Here is a 16,028-nt window from a genome sequence, read left to right as displayed (position 1 = left end):
ACCAGAGCACTTTGTGCAATTCGGGACACTGCATCGTTTAACTGACAATTGCGCGGTCGTGCGACGTTGTACCCAAACAAAATTGACATCCTTTTTTTCCCACAAATAGAGCTTTCTTTTGGTGGTATTTGATCGCCTCTGCGGTTTTAATTTTTTGCGCTATAAACAAAAAAGGGCGACAATTTTGAAAAAAAACTTTTTTTTTACTTTTTGCTATAATAAATATCCCCAAAAAATATATAAAAAAAACAATTTTTTTCCTCAGTTTAGGCCGATATGTATTCTTCTACATATTTTTGGTAAAAAAAAAAAAAAAAATCGCAATAAGCGTATATTAATTGGTTTGCGCAAACGTTATAGCGTCTACAAAATAGGGGATAGATTTATAGCATTTTTAAAAATTTATTTATTTTTTACTAGTAATGGCGGTGATCTGCGATTTTTATCGTGACTGCGACATTATGGCAGACACATCGGACAATTTCTACACATTTTTGGAACCATTGGCATTAATACAGTGATCAGTGCAATTAAAAATGCATTGATTACTGTAAAAATGTCACTGGCAGTGAAGGGGTTAACATTAGGGGGCGGTGAAGGGGTTAACTGTGTTCCCTGGGAGGTGATTTTAACTGAAGGGGGAGGGGACTAACTAGAGGAAGTGATGGATCATGGTTCCTAGCTAATAGGAACACACGATTTGTCACTCCTGTCAGAACAGAACAGGGAAGTGTCTGTTTGCACACACTCATCCCTGTTCTGTCTCTTCTGGTCACGATCGCTCATGGCCGGCAGTCAACGTGACTGTCGGCCACGAGCATCAGCACCCCTGCTGTGCAGCGCATGCGCGTGCCTGCTATCCAGACCCCGCGAGCCAACGTATAGTTACGTGGTTTCGCGCAGGGGAGCCAACCTACCGCAGTACAACTGTGGCAGCTGGTCCGTAAGCGTTTAAAGTATAACTAAAGGCAATTTTTTTTTTGGATACAACGGAGAAGGGTTAGAGCACCTGTCAGGTATTTATTTCTGTCTGTACCTCTATCATCCAGATTCACCCTCGCTATTTAAAAGTGAAAGAGAATCCAAAATATCGGGTTGTCCCCAGAACAGTAAAGAACAGAACAGAGGTGACATTTTCCAGTGGGGACACTAGTTCTGGCGACCAAATTTTCTCTCACTTCCTGTTGTGGCTTTTGGACAGGAAATTAAGGTAAATCTCCTCAATGGGACACAGATAGGAAAAAAAAAACTGACAGTGATTATAAAGCCTAGTACACACGATTGTTGGCCAACAAAGCGTCAGACTTTTGTCCGAAGGTCGTGTGCCAGGAACTTGTCTTGCATACAAACAGTACACAATTGTCGGCCAACAAACACGAACGTAGTGATGTACTATGTGGAATTTCAGCTCTTGAGCGCCACCTTTTGGGCACCTTCTGCTAATGTCGTGTTTGGTGAGCACTGATTCCGAGCATGCGTTTTTGTACTTTGGACTTTTGTGTGACGGACTTGTGTACACACAATACGAAAATCTGACAACAGACTGTTGTCTGCCGAAAATGTACTAGCCTGCTAACCAACATTTGTTGGCCGAAAGTTGGACAACAATTGTCTGAAGGAGCGTACTAACGGTCGGCTTTTAGGCAAACAGTCTGTCATCAAATCCGATCGTGTGTACGAGGCTTAAATCTCCCTTATCTAAAGTGAAAAAAATGTTTTGCCTTTAGTTTACCTTTTTTCAACCTTTGTTGCAGCTCTGCAACTTCCTGTCTACGTACATGCACGTCAGCAATGGCTGCATTGCATTTCTCAAGGCTGGCCTATTGGTGACAACAGTGAATTGTACCCATGCCGTGTATGCTAATTTTCCCTTTACTATTCTCCATCAAAAGCCCCAGTAGCAGAGTAACTATACAAGAGCACAATTTAAAAATAGGTACAAAGCTTTGTCACCCTATAAAAGGAAGTGCCTGAAAAAAATGACCTTCATGGCAGGATCACTAGGGATTTTTTTTTTTTTTTTTAACAGAAGACTAGGGATTATTTTAAAGCTAATCGAAAGTTACCCTTGCAGTGAGGCTGGCCCGCACTGCAAGAGTTAAATGCTCGTGTATGTCCAGGGGAACATTAAAAAGCATTTTTACTTACTCAAATAATTAGTACAATAAATATTATTCGAGGGTGGTTACGGATTCCCTCTATTTATTGCATATATGTATTAGCTTGTCTATTCCCATAGTTAGCTAGTCTATTAAAACTCTGATAAGCACAATGATATAAGGGTAGCTATGAAAACAAATACACTGCTTAGTAAAATAATGTCTTATTTATTTCCCAAGAAAGTAGGAATATGCTAGCATGGAAATACTATAGAGAATTATACAGGGTATAAAAGAACATCAAAGATACTTATCACAATGCTTTCCTCGAGATATTGTTTCGTCAGCTGGGCTCAGGATGGCAAAAGAGAGGGAGCCATGCGGCTCAGAGAGCCACCAGGCTTGAGCCAAGAGAGAAAAGGGTAGAGAGAGGAAGCTCTCTTGTTCAGTCCTTTTATACTTCAATCATACACCATCCAGACCCAACCACATTGCCATCCCATCTAGACTTTTGACGAATCACAGTACTTATGGGGCAGTCCTCCTCAATTAATTATATTACTGTCCATCCTGCTGTATTGGCCTCTAGGGACAGCATTGTCCATGTCTATGTATCCTGGTCAATTGTCAATGCCTTTGATCTTTTGATATTCTGTAGCAGGACATTCACCAATCATCTTGTCCACTATGGTCCCTTTCAAGCTTGCTTGCATAGCATTATAACAAAAGAGGGTCCGGAGCCAAGCGTTGTTCAGCCTTTATGGAGGCCTGATCTCTTCTTTCAGATTTGCTACAAAGCTTTGATGTGCAACCTGTTACATTCCAGACCACCCCAAGAAAGCAAAGGCTTAAAGCGGGGGTTCACCCACACCGCCAAAAAAAAAAAATATTAAAAGCCAGCAGCTACAAATACTGCAGCTGCTGACTTTTAATACATGGCCACTTACCTGTCCCAGGGTCCAGCGATGCCGGCAGGGGACGCCGAGAACCCGCTCGGTTCTCGGCAGCTGCCGCCGCCATCCTAGGTGAGGGAATCAGGAAGTGAAGCGTTGCGGCTTCACTTCCCGGTTCCCTACTGCGCATGCGCGAGTCACGCTGCGCGTCCCAAATGGTCCCCGCTCTCTCCTGGGAGCTGTGTGTTCCCAGGAGACAGCGCGGTGGAGACGGGAAGAGGCGTAGACTCCCATGGGAGTCTATGCCGAAGTGGGTGCAAATACCTGTCTTAGACAGGTATCTGCACCCCCCTGAAAGGTGCCAAATGTGACACCGGAGAGGGGGAGGGTTCCAAAAAGCGGAAGTTCCATTTTTGTGTGGAACTCCGCTTTAATTGTATCAACCAGAAAGAAACTCCAAAAAATATGATATTAAATCATGCTGCCTTCCAACACTTACCTTATCTCTTTCTCCCTTCACTTTCCAGCTGGCGCTCTCTTCTTCTCTCTGTCTTCATTTATAATGTAGGACTGCTGGTCCTGCATTGTACCTGATGAGTGTCTGCGACCAGCATAGCAGTGAAGAGCAGCAAATTTGGGGGACTAGTCCCACGGGGAGGAGGAAGTATGTTGGAGTGAGGAATAAGGTAAGTAAAAATTCTTTTTAAAGTTCTACTAGACATTAATGAGCATTTAACTCTTGCAGCGCTGTGGGGCTCCACTGTGGGGGTAACTTTAGCTATTTACATTAACATGTTAAAGCTTATATAAGATTCTGGAGATTTGGTTTACATCTACATCAAATTTCCTAAAATAAAACTGATAAAAGCCATGACAAATACAGCACTCCACGTTGTGTCATATAAATTCTAAATAAAGTACAGACAGTGTAACTGGAATATCAACTTTACAATAATAGAATTCTTTACCAGGAAATAACAGAGCGGAAGTCTCCTTTATTATCTAGTGTGTTTCATTTAATCTTCAAAGTGGAATGTCATCCAGCTAAGCTGAATTTCAAGCAGATGTAGAAGAAACACATTAAAGGCATCACTTTATCATTAACAAATAATCAAATATATCTTTTTTTTATTCAACCGATGTAAGCTTGATATTATTCTCTTTCAATCACCTGTACAGCAGTGCTCAGACTGGCAACAAATAGTAAAACTAGTGCGCAAAAACCACACTCTCGAATAGACGCGGGGAGCCGTCAACATAAAGGAATGTACTTACAAAACTCAAGACAAATCTAAAATACATAAATAGTGCTCAGACTGAGAAAGGGAGGGGCAGCACTGGGATCCAGTCAGGTGTGCTGCATGTAGCTATGCTGAAAAGGAAGATGTTGACTGGAAGAGAGAACAGAATAAGCGGATTGGTAATCTCATCAGGTCTCCTGCTGTTTCTTTACTATTTAACCACTTCCATACTGGGCCTATTCTGGTACTCCTCTCCTACATACATAAAAATCATCATTTTGTTGCTAGAAATTTACTCAGAACCCCCAAACCTTATAAATGTTTTTTTTTTCAGCAGAGACAATAGGGAAAAAAATGGCGATCGTTGCAACTTTTTACGTCACACGGTATTTGAGCAAGAATTTTTCAAACGTGTTTTTTTTTTTCATGAATTAAAAAATAACAAAACAGTAAAGTTTGACCAATTTTTTTGTGTAATGTGAAAGATAATTTTACGACGAGTAAATAGATACCTAACATGTCACGCTTTAAAATTGTGCACACTTGTGGAATGGCGCCAAACTTTGGTACTTAAAAATCTCCATAGGCGAGGCTTTAAAAATTTTTGCAGGTTACCAATTTAGACTTACAGAGGGGGTCTAGTGCTAGAATTGTTGCTCTCATTCTAACGCATGCGTTGATACCTCACATGTGTGATTTGAACACCGTTTACATATGCAGGCGCAACTTATGTGTTTGCTTCTGTGCGCAAGCACACGGTGACGGGGGCGCTTTAAATTTTTTTTTTTTATTATTGTTTATTTTACTTTCATTTTTTAATTTTTACACTTTCTCTTTACATTTTTTTTTTTTTTTAATCACTTTTATCAGAGAAGCACCGTAGGGCAGCGGGAGGGGGGAATGTTCCCTCCTGCCACCTGTAAAAACGATCAAGCAGCTGAACTACCGCTATGATTGTTCTTACGCTGCAAAGAATCGCTGGCTGTAAAAGATGATATCTGAATGATGCCTGCAGCTGCAGGCATCACTCAGATATCCCCATTCAAAGTCAAAGACGTGATGTGGTTAAAGTAGAATTACAGCTTTAATATAAGTTTGTGCTGGTTCAAGCTTGCCCCCTCCGTCCTGCCGCTTAGATGGACCAAACAAGCACGCTCCCATGGCAGTTAAAAGATTCCTCATATAAATATATATTGTACACATACTTAGATCTGTGCCTGGAGTTCATTTCTAAAATATGTCATAGTTATGTCACCAACAATTTCACTGCTACTAAATGAGTGCTTTGTTCTCTGCTCCGTGCAGAAATATTCTACCACATCCGTTCTGGACATTGTCACCATAGTGTGTATTATTAATGTAGCAGTGCCCCCGTGGGTTTGCTGCATGTAGTGGTTCCACACGTCACCCTGCTTGGCCAGGCATTCACTTCAGACACACTTTGCCAGTCAGTGAACAATCTTTAGCTTGTTTTTTTGTTATTTTATTTTGGGGATTAAACTTGGATGGGGAAAAGGAACATGGGATGCCCAGATAAATGAATCTTGCTTGTTTGAACAAGCATAGTTGAATCTATATTGACAGTCTCTAGAGCTCCACACTCCTCCAGCACACTACTTGAGATCACTTTGCTTTCTCTACTGTACAATCCTAGATTCCTGTTACCGTTAGCACATGGTTAGGCCTCACTCTGAATAAGTCCCAACAGTTCAATAATAGCCATTTGCTGGCAAGGGTCTGCAGTCCCCCTTGGTGCAGCAACCAAATAGCAATGGAAAAGGACATTTGTGCTAGCTGAAACTTGGTAGACTACTGATCCCAGAAAGTCCGGTGCAAATCTTGCCAACCGTCTTGGCTGCAGCAACTTGACTTCACCGACACCACAGTCTCTCCCTCTGGCTTCACATCCAATCCAGGCATGTCCTTTCCAGAGCTTCACACTGTGCTTCTCACTCACCGACCCCAGGATGGATCCTTCCTGAATGACTTGCCCGGCAGTGCTCCCCACTGTCCTCCTCCTGCTCCAGTTCAGGACACCTCTTATTGACCATGAAGAGAGAGGCTCCCTCTAGGGTTGCCTCCTCTAGGGGTTTCTCCCGGACAGTCTGGTTTTTGAATTATGTGTTCGGGATTCTATCTGCCTCAGACCTGGACACATCATTCAGACCAGACTGCACCGGGAATGACATGTCTGCACGACCATCTGATACAGTCAGGTCCATAAATATTGGGACATTGACACAATTCTAATCTTTTTGGCTCTATACAACACCACAATGGATTTGAAATGAAACAAATAAGATGTGCTTTAACTGCAGACTTTCAGCTTTAATTTGAGGGTATTTACATCCAAATCAGGTGAACGGTGTAGGAATTACAACAGTTTGTATATGTGCCTCCCACTTTTTAAGGGACCAAAAGTAATGGGACAGATTAACAATCATCCATCAAACTTTCACTTTTTAATACCTGGTTGCAAATCCTTTGCAGTCAATTACAGCCTGAAGTCTGGAACGCATAGACATCACCAGACGCTGGGTTTCATCCCTGGTGATGCTCTGCTAGGCCTCTACTGCAACTGTCTTCAGTTCCTGCTTGTTCTTGGGGCATTTTTCCTTCAGTTTTGTCTTCAGCAAGTAAAATGCATGCTCAATCGGATTCAGGTCAGGTGATTGACTTGGTCATTGCATAACATTCCACTTCTTTCCCTTAAAAAACTCTTTGGTTGCTTTCGCAGTATGCTTCGGGTCATTGTCCATCTGCACTGTGAAGCGCCGTCCAATGAGTTCTGAAACATTTTGCTGAATATGAGCAGATAATATTGCCTGAAACACTTCAGAATTCATCCTGCTGCTTTTGTCAGCAGTCACATCATCAATAAATACAAGAGAACCAGTTCCATTGGCAGCCATACATGCCCACGCCATGACACTACCACCACCATGCTTCACTGATGAGGTGGTATGCTTTGGATCATGAGCAGTTCTTTTCCTTCTCGATACTCTTCTCTTCCCATTACTCTGGTACAAGTTGATCTTGGTCTCGTCTGTCCATAGGATGTTGTTCCAGAACTGTGAAGGCTTTTTTAGATGTTGTTTGGCAAACTCTAATCAGGCCTTCCTGTTTTTGAGGCTCACCAATGGTTTACATCTTGTGGTGAACCCTCTGTATTCACTCTGGTGAAGTCTTCTCTTGATTGTTGACTTTGACATACATACACTTACCTCCTGGAGTGTAAATCAAACAGTTGATTTGGCCACCCCTAATATTTTTGCTATCTCTCTGATGGGTTTGTTTTGTTTTTTCAGCCTAATGATGGCTTGCTTCACTGATAGTGACAGCTCTTTGGATCTCATATTGAGAGTTGACAGCAACAGATTCCAAATGCAAATAGCACACTTGAAATGAACTCTGGACCTTTTATCTGCTCCTTGTAAATGGGATAATGAGGGAATAACACACACCTGGCCATGGAACAGCTGAGCAGCCAATTGTCCCATTACTTTTGGTCCCTTAAGTGGGAGGCACATATAAAAACTGTTGCAATTCCTGCACTGTTCACCTGATTTGGATGTAAATACCCTCAAATTAAAGCTGAAAGTCTGCAGTTAAAGCACATCTTGTTTGTTTCATTTCAAATCCATTGTGGTGGTGTATAGAGCAAAAAAGATTTGAAATGTGTCGATGTCCCAATATTTATGGACCTGACTGTACATGTCAACCCTCCCCGTTGTCCCTGCAGCCTGTCTCACTCACACAGCAGAACGAAGCTGCCTCCTCTCCCTCCTTCTCATTCTCAGCTCTGTATATACACACAGGAGGAGGGGGGAGCAGGAACAAGCTGTGATTTCAGGTCTGTACAAAGTTTACTATGCTTTGTATATGGACAGGGAGGAGGAGGAGAGAGAGTGGCTAGGAAGGAGGAAGGATGTACACTTGGTGGGGTGATTGGGGGGTTAGGAGGATATGTGCTGGAGGGGGGGGGCGCTTTGGTATGAGAAAGGACATATACCAGAAGTGTGGGATGAATTTGAAACCTGACAGCCACTTCCAGCACTAGCTCCCCTCTCCCTCCTAGATTGCCCCCAGCACATATCCAAGTTCTCACAGAGGGGATGATCATGGCATCTGGGACCCCCAAGAGATGGAGGACGTATGCCCTGGATGCCCACACTAGCTCCTACTTGGCAAATGAGTGGAGCCAAGTGCCAGAATGTGTTCCAGCACTGGGCTCCAGGACTCAGCCCGGATTCATGGAACGCTGGGATTTTGTTCAAATCACCCAGGATGGGGAGCATTTTGTGCTGGAAGGGGAGATTTGGGGGACAGAATTTGTACTGGGAGGGGGATTTATGCTTGGGGGGATGTTGGGGTGGGGTATTTGTGCTGGGATAGAGATTTGTGAGGTGAAAGGAGATTTGTGCTGGGAAGGGGGATATTTTTTTAGGGAGAGGTTTGTGCTAGAAGTGGGATCTCTTTTTTTTTGGGGGGGGGGGGGTGGGTGGAGGAGAAAGATTTATACTACAAGAGAGATTTTTTTTTTTTTTGGGGGGGGGGGGGTGTATTCTACTGGAATGGGAGGCTGTGTTGGGAGGGAGGATTTGGTGGTGGGAAAGGATTTATTCCGAGAGTAGTATTGGGGGGAAGGAGGGTTTGTACTGGTTGGGGAAGAGGATTTCTATTAGGAGGGGGAACTGAGGGGGGCAGGGATAAGTGCTGGGATGGGGGGGGGTTAGGACTGGGGATTTTGGGGATAGTGCAGGACGACTTGTGCTGAGGAAGGGGGGAATTGTTCTGGGAGGGGGAGAAAAATTTTTTGGGTGGGTGGAGAGTGAGCATAAAGATAAGTGCTGGATTTTTTATTTTTTTTGCAGGAGGGGGAGTTGGGATATTTGATGAAAGGGTAACATGGAGGAGAGTATTGCTTGCGGGGGGAATTTTGCACTCTTCTTACCCCTACACTGTGTGTTACACACCCCTGACTGCTGTGCCCTTTTTGTTTTGTACTCATGACTAAGGATGAGCTTAGGCGTGTTCGCAACCTGCACACGCAGAGCCCGCCAGGAAGTCGGCACTGCACGGCGCTAATCACAGGCAGTGAGACATTTTCCCATTCCGCGGCTGCAGAGATCGAGAAATGTCTCACTGCCTGTGATTAGCGCTGTGCAGTGCCAACTTCCTAGCGGGCTCTGCACGTGCGGGTTGCGAACACGCCTGAGCTCATCCTTACTCATGACTCCTACTATGCATTCCACACTCCTGTCCCCTGCATTTTGCACGGTAAATATTCCTGACCCTGTATTCCATGCATACTCACAATTCAACCACACCCACTGCGCTACGCATTACTGTTCTCCTTGAGGCAACCAAGTGTCCCAGGTCTTGTCTTTTACAATCTTATAGCATATAAAAAAAAAATAAAAAATGTCGTCCGCCACTAAAGTGTTCGGGTTTGGCTTGAAGAAAAGTTGGCAACCCTAGCTCCCTCCCAGCTCCCGAGCTCCAGACTCGTGGTTACCCCCCTCCCCCCTCCAGAAAGGGGGTTCCCTCAAGGGCCACGACAGTCTAACACTCCATCACTCAGTTCCTCCACCCGACAACTCCTCCCACAACAGGCTGATCATGAGTATATATAGGAGGCCTGCCCCCTGCCAATCCTAGTTGGGGATTGGTCAGGGCTCCCAGATACACTCCATGCCACTCCCATCCTCTGCCCCGCCTCTTTTCCAGAACCCTCTGGAAACAGAGGAGGCGCCAGAGAGATGAAGTACGTGTCAGTCACCTGCTGCTACACTAAACCACTCCCCCGCCACCAGATCAAAAACAAACAGGCCTAGCTCACAGCTAGGCCTGCCTAAATTTACCTGCACTGGCTGTAACAAAAACACACTACTCTAGCAACCTTCCTACCTAAGGTAGTGGGTGCTACACTATTGCTAGCCCCTTGGGATTGGAGAGTGTGAATCAGAACAATCGCTGTGAGTCGTCCAAGTATGGTAAAACGTTTATGCCTGCATGCACATGGATATATTAAAATCCTTCAGTCTATGCTGGATCTTTATGCCAGGAGTGAGCACATAAATCCAGTATAAAAAATGCTCATTTTGGCATGTAATTATACAAGTTTATGCGTGTTTGGGCATTTTCTGTGTGCCCTGTTCACATCACATCACTGGTGTGAAGTGCGGTGCTGTTCAGACCTGCTGCATTTTACACTCCACTGTATGGCACCGCATGTCACCGTACAGCAGTACAACGCACCATGCTGCTGTTCAGTGACATACTGTAAATGAAATAAAGTTGTAAAAAAAAAAAGCTGCACAATGTGCTGAAACATGCAGTGCACTGCTCCCTGCTGGAGCCAGCACTGCACTAGATTGCAACAGAAAAACGCTTTAGTTTTAGTTTAGGGAGTTTTACCATGCAGACTAGTGTAAATGTATTTTTGAAGGGAATGTGCTTAAACACCTTCTATTGGTTAGAATATTCATGAAGGCCCCTTTCACACAGCCGGTTTGTTGTGGCTTCCGGATTCCTGCAGCAAAAATCTGCAGATTCTTGAGGCAGGAATGACCAGGTTATGCGATTAGTATCGGCCACTCAGCCCATTTAAATTAATGGAGGGCTGACAGCGGCCGCTGCTGATCGCAAGTAGCCGCACACACAGGGATTAACTGCAGTTCTGGGATAGATGTCTGAGCCTGGACGCAGCCGCAACCGCAACACATTGCACTGCTTTTTTTTTTTACAACTTTATTTCATTATGTCACATTACAGTATGTCAGTTTAAATGGGCTGAGCGGCCAATGCTAATTGCTTAACCTGGTCATTCCTGCAGCAAGAATCCGCAGATTCTTGGCGCAGGAATCCAGAAGCCTCAACAAACTGGCTGTGTGAAAGAGGCCTTATTCTAGTAACTAAGATGAATTTACATGCATATACAGTAGGGACGGAAAGTATTCAGACCCCCTTAAATGTTTCACTCTTTGTTATATTGCAGCCATTTGCTAAAATCATTTAAGTTCATTTTTGGGGTGCTGTACACACAGCACCCCATATTGACAGAAAAACACAGAATTGTTGACATTTTTGCAGATTTATTAAAAAAGAAAAACTGAATTATCACATGGTCCTAAGTATTCAGACCCTTTGCTCAGTATTTATTAGAAGCACCCTTTTGATCTAATACAGCTATGAGTCTTTTTGGGAAAGATGCAACAAGTTTTTCATACCTGGATTTGGGGATCCTCTGCCATTCCTTCTTGCAGATCCTCTCCAGTTCTGTCAGGATGGATGGTAAACGTTGGTGGACAGCCATTTTTAGGTCTCTCAATTGGGATGCTCAATTGGGTTTAAGTCAGGGTTCTGGCTGGGCCATTCAAGAACAGTCACGGAGTTGTTTGTGAAGCCACTCCTTCGTTATTTTAGCTGTGTGCTTAGGGTCATTGTCTTGTTGGAAGGTAAACCTTCGGCCCAGTCTGAGGTCCTGAGCACTCTGGAGAAGGTTTTTGTCCAGGATATCCCTGTACTTGGCCGCATTCATCTTTCCCTCGATTGCAACCAGTCGCCCTGTCCCTGCAGGTGAAAAACACCCCCACAGCATGACGCTGCCACCACCATGCTTCACTGTTGGGACTGTATTGGACAGGTGATGAGCAGTGCCTGGTTTTCTCCACACATACCACTTAGAATTAAGGCCAAAAAGTTCTATCTTGGTCTCATCAGACCAGAGAATCTTATTTCTCACCATCTTGGAGTCCTTCAGGTGTTTTTTTAGCAAACTCCATGCAGGCTTTCATGTGTCTTGCACTGAGGAGAGACTTCCGTCGGGCCACTCTGCCATAAAGCCCCAACTGGTGGAGGGCTGCAGTGATGGTTGACTTTCTACAACTTCCTCCCATCTCTGGAGCTTAGCCACAGTGATCTTTGGGTTCTTCTTTACCCTTCTCACCAAGGCTCTTCTCCCCGATAGCTCAGTTTGGCCAGACGGCCAGCTCTAGGAAGGGTTCTGGTCATCCCAAACATCTTCCATTTAAGGATTATGGAGGCCACTGTGCTCTTAGGAACCTTAAGTGCAGCAGAAATTTTTTTGTAACCTTGGCCAGATATGTGCCTTGCCACAATTCTGTCTCTGAACTCTTCAGGCAGTTCCTTTGACCTCATGATTCTCATTTGCTCTGACATGCACTGTGAGCTGTAAGGTCTTATATAGACAGGTGTGTGGCTTTCCTAATCAAGTCCAATCAGTATAATCAAACACAGCTGGACTCAAATGAAGGTGTAGAACCATCTCAAGGATGATCAGAAGAAATGGACAGCACCTGAGTTAAATATATGAGTGTCACAGCAAAGGGTCTGAATTCTTAGGACCATGTGATATTTCAGTTTTTCTTTTTTAATAAATCTGCAAAAATGTCAACAATTCTGTGTTTATGTCAATATGGGGTGCTGTGTGTACATTAATGAGGAAAAAAATGAACGTAAATGATTTTAGCAAATGGCTGCAATATAACAAAGAGTGAAAAATTTAAGGGGGTCTGAATACTTTCCGTCCCCACTGTATGTGCGTTTACACGTGTATGTGCATACATTTTGCCAGTAAACTCCTCTGCCAACCCAGGTGTGGGGAATTTTTTTGTGCCCCAGAACGCTGCTCTAAATTACAAATCTACTTTACAATATGCATGGACACACTGAAATGAGCTGCATTCAGGGGCATTTTTTTCTGCTTGTGTGCATGAGGCCTTTTTAATGCTGTGAAGTGTCTGAGTACATGGTCCTTGCATCTTGAATTTCTGATTCTGGCATTTTGCTTATGCTAAAAATGAGAACTGCGGGATGCATGCATAGAACACTGGATGCAGTCAATACAGACAATAGTCCAACACTGGGCCCAGGCCCCAATGGGTTAGCAGGGGCTGCCTGTGGTGGACTATGTAGTATGAGCTGCTCTATTACTATCCCCATGCCGCCTATGGTGTCTATCCACTAGCACTGGTCCTGCCCAGGCATTATCATTGGAACTGATCACTTTCCCTTGATCTGGCCAGCACTAGTATATCTACCGCCAGGGCTGCTCATGTTTGGAGAGGAGGATCACTGTGCACAGCTGCTGCCACAGCTCTGTACTCACTCTGCTGGGATTAGCGTGTGCTATGTTTAGCAATGAGATATCATTGTATATTCCTGACTGGTCACTGCACAGGTCTTGGTTATTATTACATGGTACTGATAGGCTGTAAGGGACCGCCTGATTTTAAATGCAGGCAGTTCAGAGATTACTGTGCCGATTTAGTAGACAAATTGTAAACCTGGAAGTGTTTTTATGACCTCATTCACACGGGAGTACTTAAAAGCGTTTGTTACCCCAACACTTCATATTTCTGATATGTGCCTGCTGTACTTGTATGAGTATCCTGTTCTCTTTGTATTGCTTCCTTTGTGTGAAATCCCTGGTTTTACTGCCAGTCCCTCTGCTTTCCTATTAAAAACTGACCACAATAAGCAGGAGAGCACAGTGTGGTCAGTTCTCTAGCTGTGCTGGGAAGTCAGTGTGCTCTCCTCCAATAATCAGACTTGTCCTGACACGCCCCCGCTACACAATCATTAACTGTGAAGCTCAGTCTGCTGCTGCTTCTCCTCCCCCCAGCTCTTATGTAGCTGAGAACAGAGGGAATGTGATCACTTATAAAAAAGGGAAAAAAAGGTTTTTATAGTGTTTTTAAATATCTATATAAAAATGTTTTTCCTTTCATTTCTATTTTAAACTGAATGGGTTGTTTTACAAAGTGATCGTTTACAATCTCTTTAACCAGTTGCCGACCGCCTCACGCTGACGTACGTCGGCAGAATGGCATGGGCAAGCATAAGGGCTTACCTGTACGTCCCTGCCTCCCAGCGGGTGGGGGGTCCGATTGCCTGCTGCGGTCGGATTTGTTACAGAAGCGATCGGTGCTGAGGGGGAGGCCACGATTCATGGCCACCCCCTCACGATCGCTCCTGACGAATGGAATGCTTCCTCTGCTTCTGTAATGTAAACAGAAGCAGAGGAAGTGATGTCATCTCTCCTCGTGTCGGTCTTTTTGTTCCGGTGCCGAGGAGAGAAGACATCAAGTAAGTTTGCACCAACACTACACATACAGTAGAACATACAGGCACACTAATCACCCCCCAATCACCCCCGATCACCCCCCCTGCACCCCCTGTCACAGTGACACCAATAGCAGTTTTTTTTTGTTTTTTTTTACTGATTACTGCATTGGTGTCATTTGTGACTGTTATAAGTGGTAGGGCAGTTAGTGGTAGGCCCCTTTAGTTCTAGGGTACCCCCCCTAACCCCCCCTAATAAAGGTTTAACCCCTTGATCACCCCCTGTCGCCAGTGTCACTAAGCGATCTTTTTTCTGATCACCGTACTAGTGTCACAGGTGACGCTAGTTAGGCAGGTAGGTATTTAGGTTCACCGTCAGCTTTTTATAGCGTCAGGTACTCCCATATACTACCCAATAAAGGTTTTAACCCCTGATTGCCCCCTAGTTAACCCTTTCACCACTGATCACCGTATAAGTGTTACGGGTGACACTGGTTAGTTTAACCCCCTGATCAACCGGCGGGTGATATAAGTTAGGTTTTAGGGTCAGATAGGGTCTGCGTCGCCCCAGGCAGCGTCAGGTCAGTGCCAGTACCGCTAAAACCCATGCACTCAGCATACACCTCCCTTAGTGGTATAGTGTCTGAATGGATCGATATCTGATCTGATCAGATCTATACTAGCGTCCCCAGCAGTTTAGGGTTCCCAAAAATGCAGTGTTAGCGGGATCAGCCCAGATACCTGCTAGCACCTGCGTTTTGCCGCTCCACCCGGCCCAGCCCAGCCCACTCAAGTGCAGTATCAATCGATCACTATCACTTACAAAACACTAAACACACATAACTGTAGCGTTTGCAGAGTCAGGCCTGATCCCTGCGATCGTTAACATTTTTTTTGGTAGCGTTTGTTACATTTGCTGACAGTCTAGGAGCTTTTTTTACCTGTGAGTCTCACTACTGTACCAGTAAATTTAGAGCCCAAAATGGCAAATCGAAGGTACAGAAGTGAAGAGGCCTACATGTTTCTGAGCATGACAGATAGTGAAGAGGAAGTCACTCATCTGTCAGATTCAGGCTCAGAATACGAACCTGTAGACAGAAGCGGCTCTATGACAGATAGCTCTGACAACGGAGTTGTGGTCCCTGCCAAGGTCAGGCGTACCAGACCCCGATCTTCTTCTGCTGTTGAGGTGCAAGAACAGCAGGGCTATCGTATGGAGCAGAGAAGTACTAGTGCCGCTATTCCTTCTGGTGACCTGGCAAGCACCAGCAGCCTAGTACACCCTGGTCGTACATCCAGCACTGCAGTAACACTTGGTGACGTGACGAGTCCCATAAGTGCAGTTCAAGCTGGCGAGGTGGCAAGCACAAGTAGTGTCCCGCTGCCACCAAGAAGAAGACAAATACAGGCCCGTCGAGCCCATAGTGTACTTCCTGCAGAATTCGCCAATCCTAATTGGGAGCCCACCACTTCTGCAGCACCCATACTCCCCCCATTCACTGGCCAACCCGGCATTCAGGTGGAAACAGTTGATTTTACGTCACTTGATTTTTATTCGCTGTTTTTTACCGAAGATCTCTATAGATCTATTGTGGACCAAAGTAATTTGTATGCTGGTCAATTCATCGCCGCTAGTTCCCAGTCCTCCCTTACCAGAGATAAACCAATTACAGTTTCCGAATTTAAGACCTTTCTGGGCCCATCCC

The sequence above is a fragment of the Aquarana catesbeiana genome, linkage group LG03, assembly GCF_042186555.1.
Source record: "Aquarana catesbeiana isolate 2022-GZ linkage group LG03, ASM4218655v1, whole genome shotgun sequence".
NCBI classification, from domain to species: domain Eukaryota; kingdom Metazoa; phylum Chordata; class Amphibia; order Anura; family Ranidae; genus Aquarana; species Aquarana catesbeiana.
The sequence above is the reverse complement of the archived record's forward strand: the minus strand, read 5'-3'. Positions refer to the sequence as shown.